We start from the raw sequence: 15,307 nt of genomic DNA on the forward strand, positions 1-15,307 counted from the left end.
GGAGTGGTTCCCGGGCGAAGTTCGATACTACAATCATAAGAACGATGGGGGGGGGAAGTGGCCCAGGAATGACAGAACACCGTCCGCAGATCGTGATGCTCCTCCAGTACCCCCGACAAATCACCAGGCTCCTCCTGAAAAACAGAGACAGAGGATACAGGGGGAACAGCAGACATTAAACATTTAACATGACAAGAGACATTCCACGAAAGGATAGTATTCTTAGCCCAATTAATAGAGGGATTATGTTGAACTAACCAGGGATGGCCTAAAACAATAGGGGCGAAAGGGGACTGAAAAATAAAAAAAGAAATGGTCTCGCTGTGATTACCGGAGACAGTGAGGGTCAAAGGTAACGTCTCACGCTGAATCTTGGGAAGGGAACTGCCGTCCAAGGCAAACGGGGCCGTGGGCTTACATAAGTCCATGAGGGGGATACCATGTTCCCGAGCCCAGGTGTCGTCCATGAAACAGCCCTCCGTGCCAGAGTCAATCAACGCTCTGCAGGTGGCAGCAGAGCCAGTCCAGCGGAGATGGACAGGAAGAGTGGTGCAAGACCTCGAAGGAGAGACCAGAGTAGTAGCGCTCACCAGTAGCTCTCCTCTTACTGGCGAGCACTGGCCTCTTACCGGGCAGGAGGTCACGAAGTGTGAGGCAGAACCGCAGTAGAGGCAGAGACGGTGGGTGATTCTCCGCTCCTCTTCCTTAGCCGAAATGCGGATGCCCCCCAGTTGCATGGGCTCAGGAACCAAGGTGGTGGCGGAGGGTGGTAGTGCTGTGGAGAGGGGAGCAAAGGAAAATGTGGGCTCCTGGTCGCGAGCTCGGCGACGGCGATCAAAACGTCTCTCTAGGCGAATAGCAAGCTCGATCAAGGCATCCATGCGGGAGGGAACCTCTCGGGAAAGAATCTCCTCCTGAATCTCCGTGCAGAGACCATCCAAAAAACGGGCAAGCAGTGCTGGCTCGTTCCAGTCACAGGAGGCTGCGAGAGTATGGAACTCAATGGAGTAGTCAGTAACAGACCGCTTACCCTGACGCAAAGACGATAAGACCCGGGATGCCTCTTCACCAAAAACAGAGCGGTCAAATACCCGTATCATCTCCTCCTTGAAATCCTGATAACAGTTAGTACATTCAGCCTCCGCCTCCCAGATGGTCATTCCCCACTCTCGAGCCCATCCAGAAAGGAGAGAAACAACGTAGGCGATACGGGCTCTGCTCTGGGCATAAGTAGTGGGCTGGAGAGAAAAAACAACGTCACACTGGGTGAGAAAAGCACGGCATTCAGAGGGCTCACCAGTGTAGCACGGCGGGTTATTAATCCTGGGCTCTGGAGGCTCGGGAGCCCTGGAGGTGACCGGTGGCTTGGGGCGAAGGAGAAGAATCTGCCTCGAAAGTTCGGAGACTTGAGCAGCCAGGCCCTCAATGGCGTGTCGTGCCGCAGACAGCTCTGCCTCATGTCTGCCCAACATTGCTCCCTGGTGCTTGACGGCTGACAGGAGTGAGACCGGTGTCGCTGGGTCCATCTTGGTCGGATTCTTCTGTTATGATGGTAAGTGAGGACCCAAAAGCGATGTAGCAAAACAGAGTCTTTTAATGAAGCTCAGGGAATAATGTCAAACACAAAGTCTTCTCCTTGAGAGGAATACAAACAAACAGCCCGCAGAGAGGGCGATAAAAAACTGAACAAAACAAGTGCTTCCTTAGATCCCGAGCAAGTCCATGGGCAACAGACAGGGTAAGCGGAGAGTAACACTTAGTGAGAATCCGACAAAGAATGCAGCGAGAGCAAGGGGAGAAATAGAGAGCTTAATCAGAGGAGAGAGGGAACAGGTGGGAAGAGGATTAACGAGGAATACAGAGGAGATGAGAAACAGCTGGAAGAGGAGGGAAGGAGAGGGAAGGTAACATATAACGATCAACAGAGGGCGGCAGAGTAGAGGGAAAGAACAGAAGTGAGACATACCAAGATAAGACATGACAGTTTAGCTTTCATTTCCTTTAAGAATCAAGTGCTTGACTTAATTATGATAATAATAAGAAAAAAAAAATCTGGATTTGTTGCATACAATCAGACATAGTTTGGCTGAAATTGAACACTTGTATTAAAATGAATAGTAGAAATAGTAACGACCAATATGGTGGATGGAAAAGGAAGTCCCACCTCACAGGTAGAAAAGTCAATCACATTTTTGGAGACAGATATCACCTTTCAGTTAAATCGAGAAGGTGTATGCCTCTGCTGGACCAGCCTGAAAAATAGCTTCTTTCTTTTTGTCTGTGTGTAATTGTTTAAATTACATTTGATTGTAATCTTAATCTACCATTTTGGAGATTTCAGTCTTCCCCTATTTATTAGACAGGTGCTGTACTTTTATGACTACAAAATAGCTGCCCGGAGGCATTACGAATATGGACCCTGAGTGACCAATCTAGGGACATTGAATACGCTGCTAGTGACGTGACTAGCAATCCAGAAAGCTGTTATTATAATTCTAAGCTGAAGTCATGCACTTACAGTTTTGAAAGCCTTATTGATGTAATGGCATAGACATTTTCAGGTTGACTTCTTGCAGCATATTGGTTTTGCTCCAAATCAAGAGTTTCCAACTGTCCCATCTGGGACACCTGTTCTGCCCTACAAAGGCTAAGTGCAGTAACTACGCAAACAAAGAAACAACGAAAAAGGCCTTTACATTTTTATACCAGCCAGTCAAACATGTTATATAGTGGTTATGCATTTATCACGAAATGGGACATAATTTAACCCAGATATTTTTTCACAAGACAGAACACATGTCATAAAGCCCATTAGAAGTCTTAACTCATTTTTGACCAAATTTGTAGTTACTGCACTTAGCCTTTGTAGGGCAGTATTGCCCTCTATATTAGCGACTAGACTTTAGCAGATGCTTTGCTGGTCGGATGGCAAAAAGTCTTGTGTAGAAGGCATTGTGTCCTGTATTGAAGAGGCAAATGCTTAAGTATCCTAAGTATCAACTTTTTCTCAGATGTTTTGAGACCATTTTTTTGTTTTTTTTTCTAATATTATATTTAAGAAATGTTTATTCTATGACAATTGTTCACATACAGTAAGAGTATAGAGCTATAACATGAATGTTGATAGTACAGTTCACATCATTTGGTCTTGAGAGAATTTGATGAGAAATGTTTGATTTCATATTAAAATGTGCTAATGCTGACTACAGACTTTGGTAAATTGGCAAATCTCAGCACAGTTTGAATGGTGTTTCCCAACCCTGTTCCCGTCACTACACATTTTGGATATCTCCCTAATAAAACACACGATTCAACTCATCTGCTCATTAGTGGAGCCTCCAAGACCTGAAATGGGAAGAAAAGGGAGCTATACAAAATGTGTTGGGGGGCCTCAAGGAACAGGGTTGGGAACCAGTGGTTTGAGACATTGTTGAGATCTGTTGAAGCTTTAGATGAGACATGGTATTATTGGGGTCTTCTTCTCAGGGTAAAACTCTTAGTAGACATCAGTGAAAATCTTAGTTTGCTCAATATTAAAGAGATCTCTTTTTTCTTTGCTATCACTGGAAATTCCCAACATACATTTAAAACTTGGATTGCCTTTAGAGTAATCAAACCCAGGTTGACCCAGCTCATTAAAGGGACACACACACACACACACACACACACACACACACACACACACACACATACACATACACAGAGCCAGCTCTAATATTCCTCTCAATTTTACTACCAGCCCCTCATTATGATTAAGTATCTGGGCTCTCCATATACCATAATAAGTATAAGTCCAATTCCTTTCAAATTAATAGCAGCGTTGCCATTTTGTGTGTAACAAGTTTTCTTTAAACTCATTAATTTCATGCACGGGGCCTAATTAGGAAGGTCTTGCTGAAGCATATGCCTTGCCAAAATGCAGGCAGTGAATTAGTAGCATAAAAAAGTGCATGTTTGTTTGTCATATACCACTGAATAGCAACAAAGAGTCAGTGTTATTGCTCAAGTTGTACATTGAAGTGTAATAAACAGAAGTTATTCCCTTGTGTTTGGAAACAAACCATGTTCATTTTAGTGCAGTTGCTGCAGTGTTGAGGATGAAGGCACAGCATCACCTAGTGGTAACTTTAATTATATCAATAAACTCTCTCTGGTGGCCTTTAGTTGAAGGTACTGTTTGTCCTTGAGCTGCACCACAACTGCAGAGAGCATTACATTGCATAAAAAAGTGCATATTATAAACCGAATGCACTTTAAGTTATTGTGGCCTATGCTAAGAGTGCAATGTAGGATGACCGTGTGCTTTCTGAAAATCCCATACATAAAGTACTTTGGCAGTACCATAATAAAGTCATTTTATCAAATGACCACTGCCTTTTCATATATATATATATGATTATAATTAATAATTACCATTACCATGATTACATACTACCATAGTCATTTTTTGTATCTCTTTTGATTGTGGCCTCTGGATTGTATTTTAGTATTTATAATAGTATTGTATGCTGCTTAAGTCAGACTGAACAATACAAATTAGTTAAATGTGATATAGGGATGTGCCCAAAGCCAAATACCTTATTCGGAAATGTACGAATAATGATTTTAAAACTAATTAATCAGAATAATAGAAAAAATATTCAGAAGACTGAGAGCAAAGGCATAAAGTGATATTTTAAATCAACATAGAAAGTTCACAAAGAAGTGATGATTTTATATTGGAGATCGACTGTAAGCTGACCACATTTATAATATCCACATTAAGGTAATTATCTGGGTAATCCTTTATTCCAAAAATGTTTAAATGCTCCATAGAGGTTTAAATACTTCATAGAGTGTAAATCTATTCATAATATTCTTTCACGTGTAGGATTAAAAAAAAATGCTTATTTTTTTTCTCGCTTTTCATTTGTAGAAATATAAAGAGGCTTGTCTGTGAACACAAAATAAGCTTCAAGTGTACCATAAATATTTCTGATAGAGATTTATGGTGCTTTCAGTTTGTAGGCTATATTCATTTACTCTCATTTCTTTTAATATTCATATTTGTATTTAATGTTCGCTACAAAATGTGTGCTTGAAACCTCATGCCCCAAGAATAACATTGTTAATTGCTCACTGCACAGACATAAACAAAAATTTTGTTTCAGCAGATATTAATGTCCGAAATACCAGGAGAAACCACAGTTAACAACATGTTCCAGTTTATGTTGCCTACATATTCAGCTTCATGAGAAAAATAAAAGAATTCATCAATAATATAATGAAATAGTAATACTAAAAATACAATAATAATAATAATAATAATAATATTGAAATAGGCTTATCCGAGGTATACTTTATATACAGAAGCCATAGCCTAAATATAAGAGTTAAAATTGTACTTTTTGACGCACTTCCGGTTTAAACCACGCCCACTTCTGGTTCTATCCGAATTCAGATACAATTATAGGTCTCTTAAAAAATACACATTTTCTCTCTTCCAAAAATTCTTTTCTCTCTTCAATTTTTTTTTTCTCTCTTCGAAATAATTTTTTTTCTTTCTTCAAAATGTATTTTTTTTCTCTCTCTTCAAATGTTTTTTTTTTCTCTCTCTTCAAAATTATAAAAAAAAATATATATATATTCATGGGAGCGAGCTCTGATTTGCCTATGATTTCAGTCTTTTGTCGGTGATCTCCACAGATCTGTCGGTGAGTCGAAAATCGTGCTTAAAATTGTGCAGTTTAAACTCGGCATAAGATAGAAACACGTAGTGCTGAGTGGCTGGTTGTGACAATGAACAAGAATGACATTTTTTAATTAATAACTGTGAAAGTTTTTTTTATAAGTTACTTAAATTGAAAAGTAAATTAATTTGATTATTTATTTCAAAGAATTATTCAGTAATCTGATTACAATTTTAGTGAAGTAATTGATAATCTGTAATGGATTACTTTACAGTGTTACATGTAGTGTTGGGCAAGTATCTCACCCAACACTCTATGTTATTCATGTTCATTTGAAGTAGACTGAATACTTATTTATACATCAATAATTTTAGAAAGGGCTTTATGGTGAAGCTATATGTCCTATTCATTTACATCTTAGACATCTTAAATCTATCCAGATTAAAGTCTGATTGGTTTTAGAGTGTATTCGGACATATACCATGGCTCCTCTAATCCTTCACTCACATCCCAGTACTGGTAAACATTTGTGAGCACTTGATACTCTTTGTGTCGCCTGATGTAATCACAGCTGTAGCAAGCATGTTTGTTGGGGAAATGGCTGATTTTCACTTCAAAATATTGCCTCTAGTTTAAGTACCGGCTGTAAAGAAGAAGAAACTTTGCAAGAGGGGAAGTCATCCACATGGATAAATGCATATCGGGGGATGAAACGCTCATTGTTCTTTCTAGATGGGCCAAGCAATATGGGCACTGTACCATTGTAGAGTTTCTCGGTGATGTAGTCATTGTGCTCAGAGTTCTCAAAAGAAAGATAAAATCTACAACAAGCTCGATTTCTCAATACGTTTCTTCCGAAACAGGCTGGTTGAAGGAGCCACCAAAAGTGTGGACTTTCCAGGTACCTCTGAAGCTCAGCATAGTACCTTGTCCTCTGATGGTGAAACTGAAAGTTACTGACAATCCACCAGAGCATTTTGTCAGAGCAAGTCTCTCAACTTCTGATTGCTTGGAACAACTCATCCATATGACACTCTGATGTCCACATATTGCCTGTAACTGAGCGACACATTAAATAGGTTATGCAGACCAGGGATTTGAGGCGTGTTCAATGGCGACTCCAAATTCATCCAGATCCATTTATGATGGGGAGGGTTAAGATGAGGTGATTTGGGCAAATTGGAAGAGTCCCATTTAATGTCCCGATGATTAATTAGCACGCCGTCTGCTTTGCTGTATACCTCGTGATCATCAGTCAGGTGACAGATGTCTATGTTGAACTGTGACTTGCAGATGTCTAGGTCAAAAGACTGGTTAAAAGGCCACTGCCAGATGAGAATCAGTACTCTCTTTGCTCTTGTCTGATGGGTTTAAAGTGGTGTGTGAAATAGCTGATGGATGAGCTGTCATACATTAGCAGGCATGAGATCATGAGCAGGCCCATTAGCAGCAAGACACCAAGCAGGGAGGGACGCAGAAAGCTGCCAAATCTGCTTGACATTGTTTGACCTCTTAATAGAAACATTCAAGAAATAGTTACATTTGTCAGATGTAATTGTCAGAGATGTACTGTTATATAGGGGGCAATATTGTCCCCCTGAAATAGATTTTGAGGGGCATTTTTTACCTTTTATGAAGGCATTTATTTCTAATCGTATAAAATACACACTGTGGTGTTCATTTACAATAAATATTTAAATTGATCCAATCAACCTGAATGACTGTAACTTTTAAATATAAAATGAAATCAACATCAGATAGATACAAAATGAGCTAATTCACAACATAAAGACACATTAGCTACAGCAAACTGATCTTATGAGAAGTTGTAACAATAGTAAAAGATGAATAAATAAAAATAAATTGTTCGAGTAGGCTCACACAAAACCGCACGACTTTTACTCCCAACAAACAATGATTTTATGTTTAAACCCTAACCCAAACCTAAACCTAACCATGCTTTTAATAGATAGAAAATAACTTTTTAATTTTGTGTACCATGGATGAAATAAAATACATCAGGGTTTAGAACAAGATGAGAGAAGCATATTACAGGTCAGACTGATCTCACGGTGAAATCGCAAACAGAAGGTAAATTCTTCTTTTGCTAAAATTAAATGAGACTTGAAATAAGTGCAGTCTGCGCGTTTCAGTGACGTCACTTTTCTAAGCAGCCGCCATATTTGTGACCATCAGTTAGAGGAAACATTGGTGGTGAATGGAAAAACACCAGAGAAATGATATCAAGAAAAACATAAAAAAATTGCTTTTGTTCCATACCCAGTCCAAGTAAAAGTTCATACAGGTCTGAAGACAGCACAAATAGTTCTAAATTGGACTTTCACAGATATTTAAAGATATATTATTCACGATTAACCTCCATACACCAGTGAGTGTGATGTGTGACCGGCAAGTATACGCACGCTTACCAGTACATCACCGTAAACATCTCTCATTCAGAAGTAAATAATTTTGTATTGTTTTCTGGTATGATTTAGTCCCAGTATTTAAAACCATCTGTGATGATCCAGTCTGTATGAATGTAGGAGCTGCTTTTAACTCCAGAAGAAGATTTTTATGGCATCCAATAGCAGTCAAATGAAACAGGTCAATACTGAAATCCGAAACACTGCCCCCAGTGGTCAAAGCAGTACATGGATTTGGGTGTATGGTCACGTGTAAGTTCCATTTTTCAGGTGTAATGTCCACAGAGTAGTGTCAAAAGAGAGTTGTGAAGGGAGGTGTTTTCAGCTGTACTACAGGGAAGTATACAGAGGAATGCATATTTTCTAAACTGAAAACCCAAACCCCAAACCTAAACCTAACCATCAATGGAGTAAAAATGTAATGTTAAAGATAAAAGTACAATCTGAATTGTGCTCATCTCTGATTATACACACACAATTACTTCCTAGTTTCAATGCGGGATCCGAACCCAGGTCTCCCACACTGCTGACACAACACACTTCCGATCACATCACAAGGGAAGGTAAACAAGTGTGACCCGATGCAAATGTCTGATAGGAGATGCCTCTTGTCAGTGAGTCGGCATAATGCGGCCAATCTTAGGGTATTGGAACTCTCTGAAACAACATGCAGACTTCCTGTGTGATCATTTTGCATAGGTTGTTGACATTCATCAGCCTTTTGTATTGCATAAATAAATATGGAATGAGTAGCTAAATGTGTTCACAGATGTTTCATTTCGAAGTGTTGGAAAGGAGGCTTGCTCAAATTTGATGCATACATTGTATCGATTTGAAAAGTTGTTGGTTGATTAGTTGGTCACTTTGGGAACAAAATTAATACGATATATTACGATTTTGCTATCTTGTACAAATTATTCAGTTTAGATGATCCTCTAAGATGGTGAAGACCAATATCATTACAGTGTCTGCAGAGGCACTATAAACCCATCCCTCCAGGTTTGACATCAGTTCTGCCAAACGCTTTTGGTTTGTGTCCATTTTACAATCAATACAGTTTGATTATTGGGAAGCGAATGAGATTTGGGGAGTGTAAATAATAAATTTAAGTAAATAATTACTTAAATTTCAGTCTGTTCTATCATATGGCTTCAGAAAACTTTTGGAATGTATAGTTTTAGGGCAGCTGTGGCTCAGTTGGTAGAGTGGGTTGGCCACTAATCGCAGCGTTGGTGGTTTGAATCCCAGCCCACACGACTCCACATGCTGAAGTGTCCTTGGGCAAGACACTGAACCCCAAGTTGCTCCCAATGGCAGGCTAGCACCTTACATAGCAGCTCTGCCACCATTGGTGTATGAATGTGTGTGTGAATAGGTGAATGCGATGCAGTGTAAAGTGCTTTGAATACCGTTAAGGCTTAAAAAGGCGCTATATAAGTGCAGACCATTTACCATTTTATAGAACTACTTTTATAGATTTATGGTGCTTTTTTCAGGGTTCACACCCTTTTTGACCAATGAAATGCCATGACATTTTTAAGACTTTGCCAGTCATTTGTGAATTCATTTGTATTCAGACTGATTTGCTAATGAATCATTCAGATCAATTTGTGAACCATTTTGACCAATTAACTGAAAATAACCAAATCAAATGACATCATTATTGCTTGCAAGCAATTTCTATTCTATTCTATTTTACAAAAGCTCTAAACAAGAGAAATATTTAAGTAATTCAATGTTTTGGAGTAGAGCATAACTAGAAAAATGCGTATAGAAATTGCCATGACTTTTAAGATATTGTTGATTTTCATGACTTTTTTCAGGCCTGAAAAACCCAATTCTAAAATTCCCTGATATTTCCAGGTTTTTCATGAGCGTGGGAACCCTGTTTTGGTCTTATTTTTAGTTTGACCACATACTAGTCACTGCTTTGTGTCCTTTTGTGATCCATGAAAGTATTACAGGTTTGGAATGACATGAGGGTGACTGAATGAAGACAGAATTTGAAATATGCCTTTGAAGTAATTCTTATTAAATTGACTACTAAAGCATGTACAATAATTATGTAGAATTCAGCATCAGTATTTAGACATTGCATTTATTAGGTGCAAAGGACTGTGAAGCTTTTTAGAATTATTTGCACTGGTGTCATTACAATGTTAAGAGTCAGCACATTGGTAAACAGAATGGGTTACTCTTTAACCCTCTGGGGACGGCAAACGCGCTGGAGCGTTTTGCTGGTTTTTTTTCACATAGCAGCAACATAGACTTAAAATACTCCGTCATTTATGGTCATATAAATACAATCAATACGTGATTATAAACTATAGAGGGTCTTCTTTTTTTGTGTACACTCATATTAACATCAAAACCTTGTGTTTTTTTTTTTTTTATAAATAAAATAAAAAGGGTGAGCTTTCAGCAGTCTCTGTGTTCACGATCATATTTCAGAAACACGTCAATAAAATTAACTTAAACTCCGCGAATTCTTCTCACACAAACATGAAACATATGTCTAAAGAAAGCTTAAAATGTCTACTTTTAAATAAAACAATTCAAATTTAAAACAAATATTCTCCTGCAATGTAATCTGTATGAAACAAAGCGATGTACGGTTTTCCTGGCGCAGCTTCATTATCTGTAATGTGATCCCACCCACCAGCAGAGCGCGCCATTCATACGCTAATGTGCTGAGGCGATCAAGGGAAAAGTACACGCCCCCGACTGCGAGATTTGATGTAAACAAACACAACTAAACTTTTCTGCATGTTTGTAACGATACACAGGCGATCAAACTCTTGGCTATTAAGGAAGAGTTAACATTTTTCTGAGAAGAAGAGCGGGACTCCGATGAACGTTTGTATTTTGAAGAGTGACTTGACCAGCAGAGGATACAATTTCAAACGAGTAAGTCGTTTAGTTTTCATTAGCTGACATGCTATTTTATATAAACATGTACATATTTTACTAGTGGGACTGTTTCCAGACAGGATTCAAAGTTTGACATTCAAAGTATTGACATGTCCTAATAGGCAAGTTTTAGTTACATGTAAATGTTGTTATTTACATTGTATGCTGTATGATATAAATATGATATGTAATATGATCTAAAAATAATATGAATGTTAGATTATATTTTAATGTGTTTATGCTGCCTCATTATCATCAACAAAGCTTGTGCTTGCAAATATGTGTTTAGGTTAAATTAGTAAAATGCACTTTAAATATGCCCATATTAGAAAATCAGCATATTATCATATGTATTTTTGATCAAATAAATGCAGTCTTGGTGAGCAGAAGAGACTTCTTTTAATGGTAGTGTAGGTCTAAAATTAAGTAAAGTCTTTATGTAAAGAAAATATATAGTCAGATTACTTCTTTTAACTTAAAACTTGATTTTGATCATTAAGTCTCCTCACATTAATTCTCTCTTTGTCACATTCCTCATTGATAGGCCCAGAGGAGTGGTCTTTGTGTCCTCAGGTGTGAATTACCTCAATATTCATGATCGTTCACGCCTCCTCGCATATTACCATTCAGCACTAAAATTGTCACACAAAAGTTAAATGACTATATTGTTTTGTATGAATGAGTGATCAGGATGATTTTTCACATCATTTTGTAGCAAAAACGCAAGGCTACAAGATCCAGTTCTCAAAAGTCTTGTGGACAAATGTTTAGTATGTGTTATATGGCCTTACTTCAGTGACTTAAAATTTTCGTTTTTTCACGCATAAACGTTATTTTCTCAAAAATACAAACCTGTACATACATGTTGCTCACATATTATTGTAGCCCAGTTTGTGTTGAATACAGTGTTATCAGACTTTAGCCATTAATATGTTTTTAAGCAACTGAAAAAAGCACAAATGTCAAGGCATGTCAAAATTTCTCCAGGGCCCAAAACACCCTCAGACCCCAGAGGGTTAAACCTATTTGTTCTATAACCATGGCTGAGAGAACAAGACTCAATATAGAATAAAGCGATTTACAGAATATATTATGTATTTTGAGTTATGATTATGATTAAGGTGTTGAGTTGTGTTGTCAGTGTGTTCATCGCATGCTGGGCAGGTCAAACATGCTCTAGTTATAACACCTTGGATTTTTTTACTTCTGATTTACCTTTTCCAAGGTGATTCATTGCCATCACATCCTATCATTGAATCATTAAGTGGCGGTTGCTTAGGACACACAAGTACCAGTGCAATTATTTCAAACATTTTTTTAATCTGAGCTTGATGGTGAAGGAGATTTTCATTGAATAGCAACTTTGTCTTTTGCACACAAAGCTCTTGAATGGCTAGGAACAGGCTGGGAAAGTCTAGGAATATAGCGCACAATACTTTTATGCTATTTTTGACAGCTGCTGTCACTATGAACTGCTTGAAGATTCTTCAAAAGTTGCCCAAAGAAAAAAATAAAAACGATGGTGTGTAAAGAATGACTTCCTTAAATAAAACAAATAAATAAACAAATGCAAAACAAATCCATCATTGATCTCTTCATCAAGAAACATCTTTAAAAATTAACGTAACCTTCATCCATTCCACTCTGTCAAAGAACTTACCTTCACAAACATGCCATATGAGACTGTGATCCTATGAGGGCTTTTCCTGTCATCCCAGACCTCATCAGAAATGCTCCGAACAAGAATACCTTGAATATGCTCCCTTTACACACCTGTCTTTTACATGAACATTGCCTCCTCACAGTTTATGGTTTGGTGGTAAATCTATTGCTCTTTACAGCTCTTCTGCTGTCAGCATGAAGTCTTATTTCTCTCTCTCTCTCTCTCTCTCTGAGGAACAGACTGTAATTGTGTTTCCTTGATTATGACACCACAATAGTCTATTGTAATGCATACATCTCAATTATACAACACCACTGTCATAATCAAAATCAAGATCACATTAAGTTTGAAGATGGACGAGTGTCTTAAATACTGCTCTGTAATTACTGATTCCTAATGTACCACCAGGGATTCTCATGGGCAATTGCTAAAGCTGAGTATTTTCTTTCTTTTTTGGGATGGGTGCTAGGCTCAGAGACCATATGAGCAATGGCAGTATTATCAATTTTATTAAACTATCATGCAGACCAGGCAAACCAGTTTGAATATTTTTGAGGACATTATAGATGTTATGCTTGAGTAACGAAGCAGACGAGGAGATGCGGATCCAAACGCAGTTGAACTTTATTAAATGAACAACACAGGAAAAACACAAAGTAACAACCCACGATGGGGAAATGAAACATAAACTGAGTAAGCTGACCAAGGTAAACACGAACAGGGAACTCGGGAGGGAAACATACACCGGGTTAACATCAAACAACGATCGACGAAGACTGAACAAAGACACGGGGTATAAATACACAAACATGGGAAAAGGGGCCAATGAAAGAACAGAACTCAAACAAGATAACAAGGTGATTAACAGAAACCAAAGGCAAATTAACAAGGGCAGGTGGAAACAATGAACAGTGAACACAAGACTATGGAGGTACAAGCGTGACAAAAGTGAAAACTAAGGAATACCAAAAGTGACAAAATCACAAACAAAGGGCAACAGAGGGACAAGACAGGGTAACCGTTACATAGCCCCCTTAAGGATCGGATACCAGACGATCCTTGATAACAAACAACAAAAGACAAAACTCCACAAGAACAACATGAGGGCACCAGGGGCAAACAGACAGTACAAGTGGGCACATGGGCAGACAGGCAGACCAGGGGGGTACACTGGGCAGGTAGGAAGTCCGGGGGGCACAGAGGGCAAGACAGGCAGGTCCGGGAGATGCCAGGGGCAGATAGGAAGTCCGGGGGGGAAATGAGACAGTCCACGAGGGCACGAATGGAGATGAGAGTTAGGGGGCCAAGGAGGTATCGACCGGGCAGGGACATGTTTTGATGGTCTGGGAGCTGGCCACCGGGCAAGGACAGGTTTGGGGAACCTGGGAGGAGGCCACTGGACGGGGACTGGGTCAGGAGGCCAGGAGAGAGGACTCAGGACGGGAACAGGGTCAGGAGGCCTGGGTGGAGGCCACGGGACAGGGACTGGATCAGGGGGCCTGTGGAGAGGCCACGGGACTGGGGCTGGGTCAGGAGGTCTGGGGAGAAGCCACAGGACAGGGACTGGTTCAGGGGGCCTGGGAGGAGGCCACAGGACGGGAACAGGGTCAGAAGCCCCGGGAGGAGGCCACAAGACAGGGACCGGGTCAGGAGGCCTGGGAGGTGGTCGTGGGCCAAGGGCCGGTTCAGGGGACCTGGGTGATGACCACAGGACAGAGGCCGGTTTTGGTGGCCTAGGAGATGGAGTGGCCACAGGGGAGGCCGGCGGAGCCACGTGAGGCGGAGCCAAGGAGGACCTCTGAGGCGGAGCCGAGGGAGGTGATGGCTCAGAAGGCCCAGAAGGTGGAGCTGAGGGAGGCTCAGGAGGTGGAACCGAAGGAGGCTCAGGAGGCGGAGCCGGGGTAGGCAGCGCCGTGGGAGACTCTAGGAGCGGAGACCAGGAAGACTCTGGAGTCTCTGGGGCAGAGACGTAGGAGGCTCTGAGGGTGGAGCCGTCGAAGGCTTGAGTGGCTTGAGAGGCGGTACCGGAGGAGGCTCGGGAGGCGGAGCCATAGGAGGCTCGGGAGGCTCTGAGGGCGGAGCCGTCGAAGGCTTGAGTGGCTCGAGCGGCGGAGCCGTAGGAGGCTCGGGAGGCTCGGAGGGCGGTGCCGTCGAAGGCTTGAGTGGCTCGAGAGGCGGAGCCGTGGGAGGCTCGGGAGGCGGAGTCATAGGAGGCTCGGGAGGCTCTGAGGGCGGAGCCGTAGGAGGCTTGAGTGGCTCGAGAGGCGGAGCCGTAGGAGGCTCAAGAGGCTCTGGGGGCGGAGCCGTCAAAGGCTTGAGTGGATCGAGAGGCGGAGCAATAGGAGGCTCTGGAGGCGGAGCCGTAGGAGGCTCTGGGGGCGGAGCCACAGGAGGCCCCGTAGGCGGAGCTGCAGGAGGCTCGAGAGGCTCTGGGGGCGGAGCCGTAGGAGGCTCAAGAGGCTCTGGGGGCGGAGCCGTAGGAAACTCGGGGGGCGGAGTCCTGGAAGGCTCGAGAGGCGGAGCCCTGGAAGGTTCGAGAGGCGGAGCCCTGGAAGGCTCGAAAGGCTTGAGGGGCGGAGCCCTGGCAGGCTCGAGAGGCTTGAGGGGCGGAGCCCTGGAAGGCTCGAGAGGCTTGAGGG

At 41.2% G+C, this 15,307-nt stretch overlaps 1 pseudogene; it reads right to left on the minus strand.

Annotated features, from left to right (window-relative positions):
- Window positions 1-6,282: 6,282 nt before the first annotated feature.
- On the minus strand, window positions 6,283-12,677 carry LOC127647522 (4-galactosyl-N-acetylglucosaminide 3-alpha-L-fucosyltransferase 9-like; annotated as a pseudogene).
- Window positions 12,678-15,307: the final 2,630 nt, after the last annotated feature.

The sequence above is a fragment of the Xyrauchen texanus genome, chromosome 8 (genome assembly GCF_025860055.1).
Source record: "Xyrauchen texanus isolate HMW12.3.18 chromosome 8, RBS_HiC_50CHRs, whole genome shotgun sequence".
Taxonomy (NCBI): Eukaryota; Metazoa; Chordata; class Actinopteri; order Cypriniformes; family Catostomidae; genus Xyrauchen; species Xyrauchen texanus.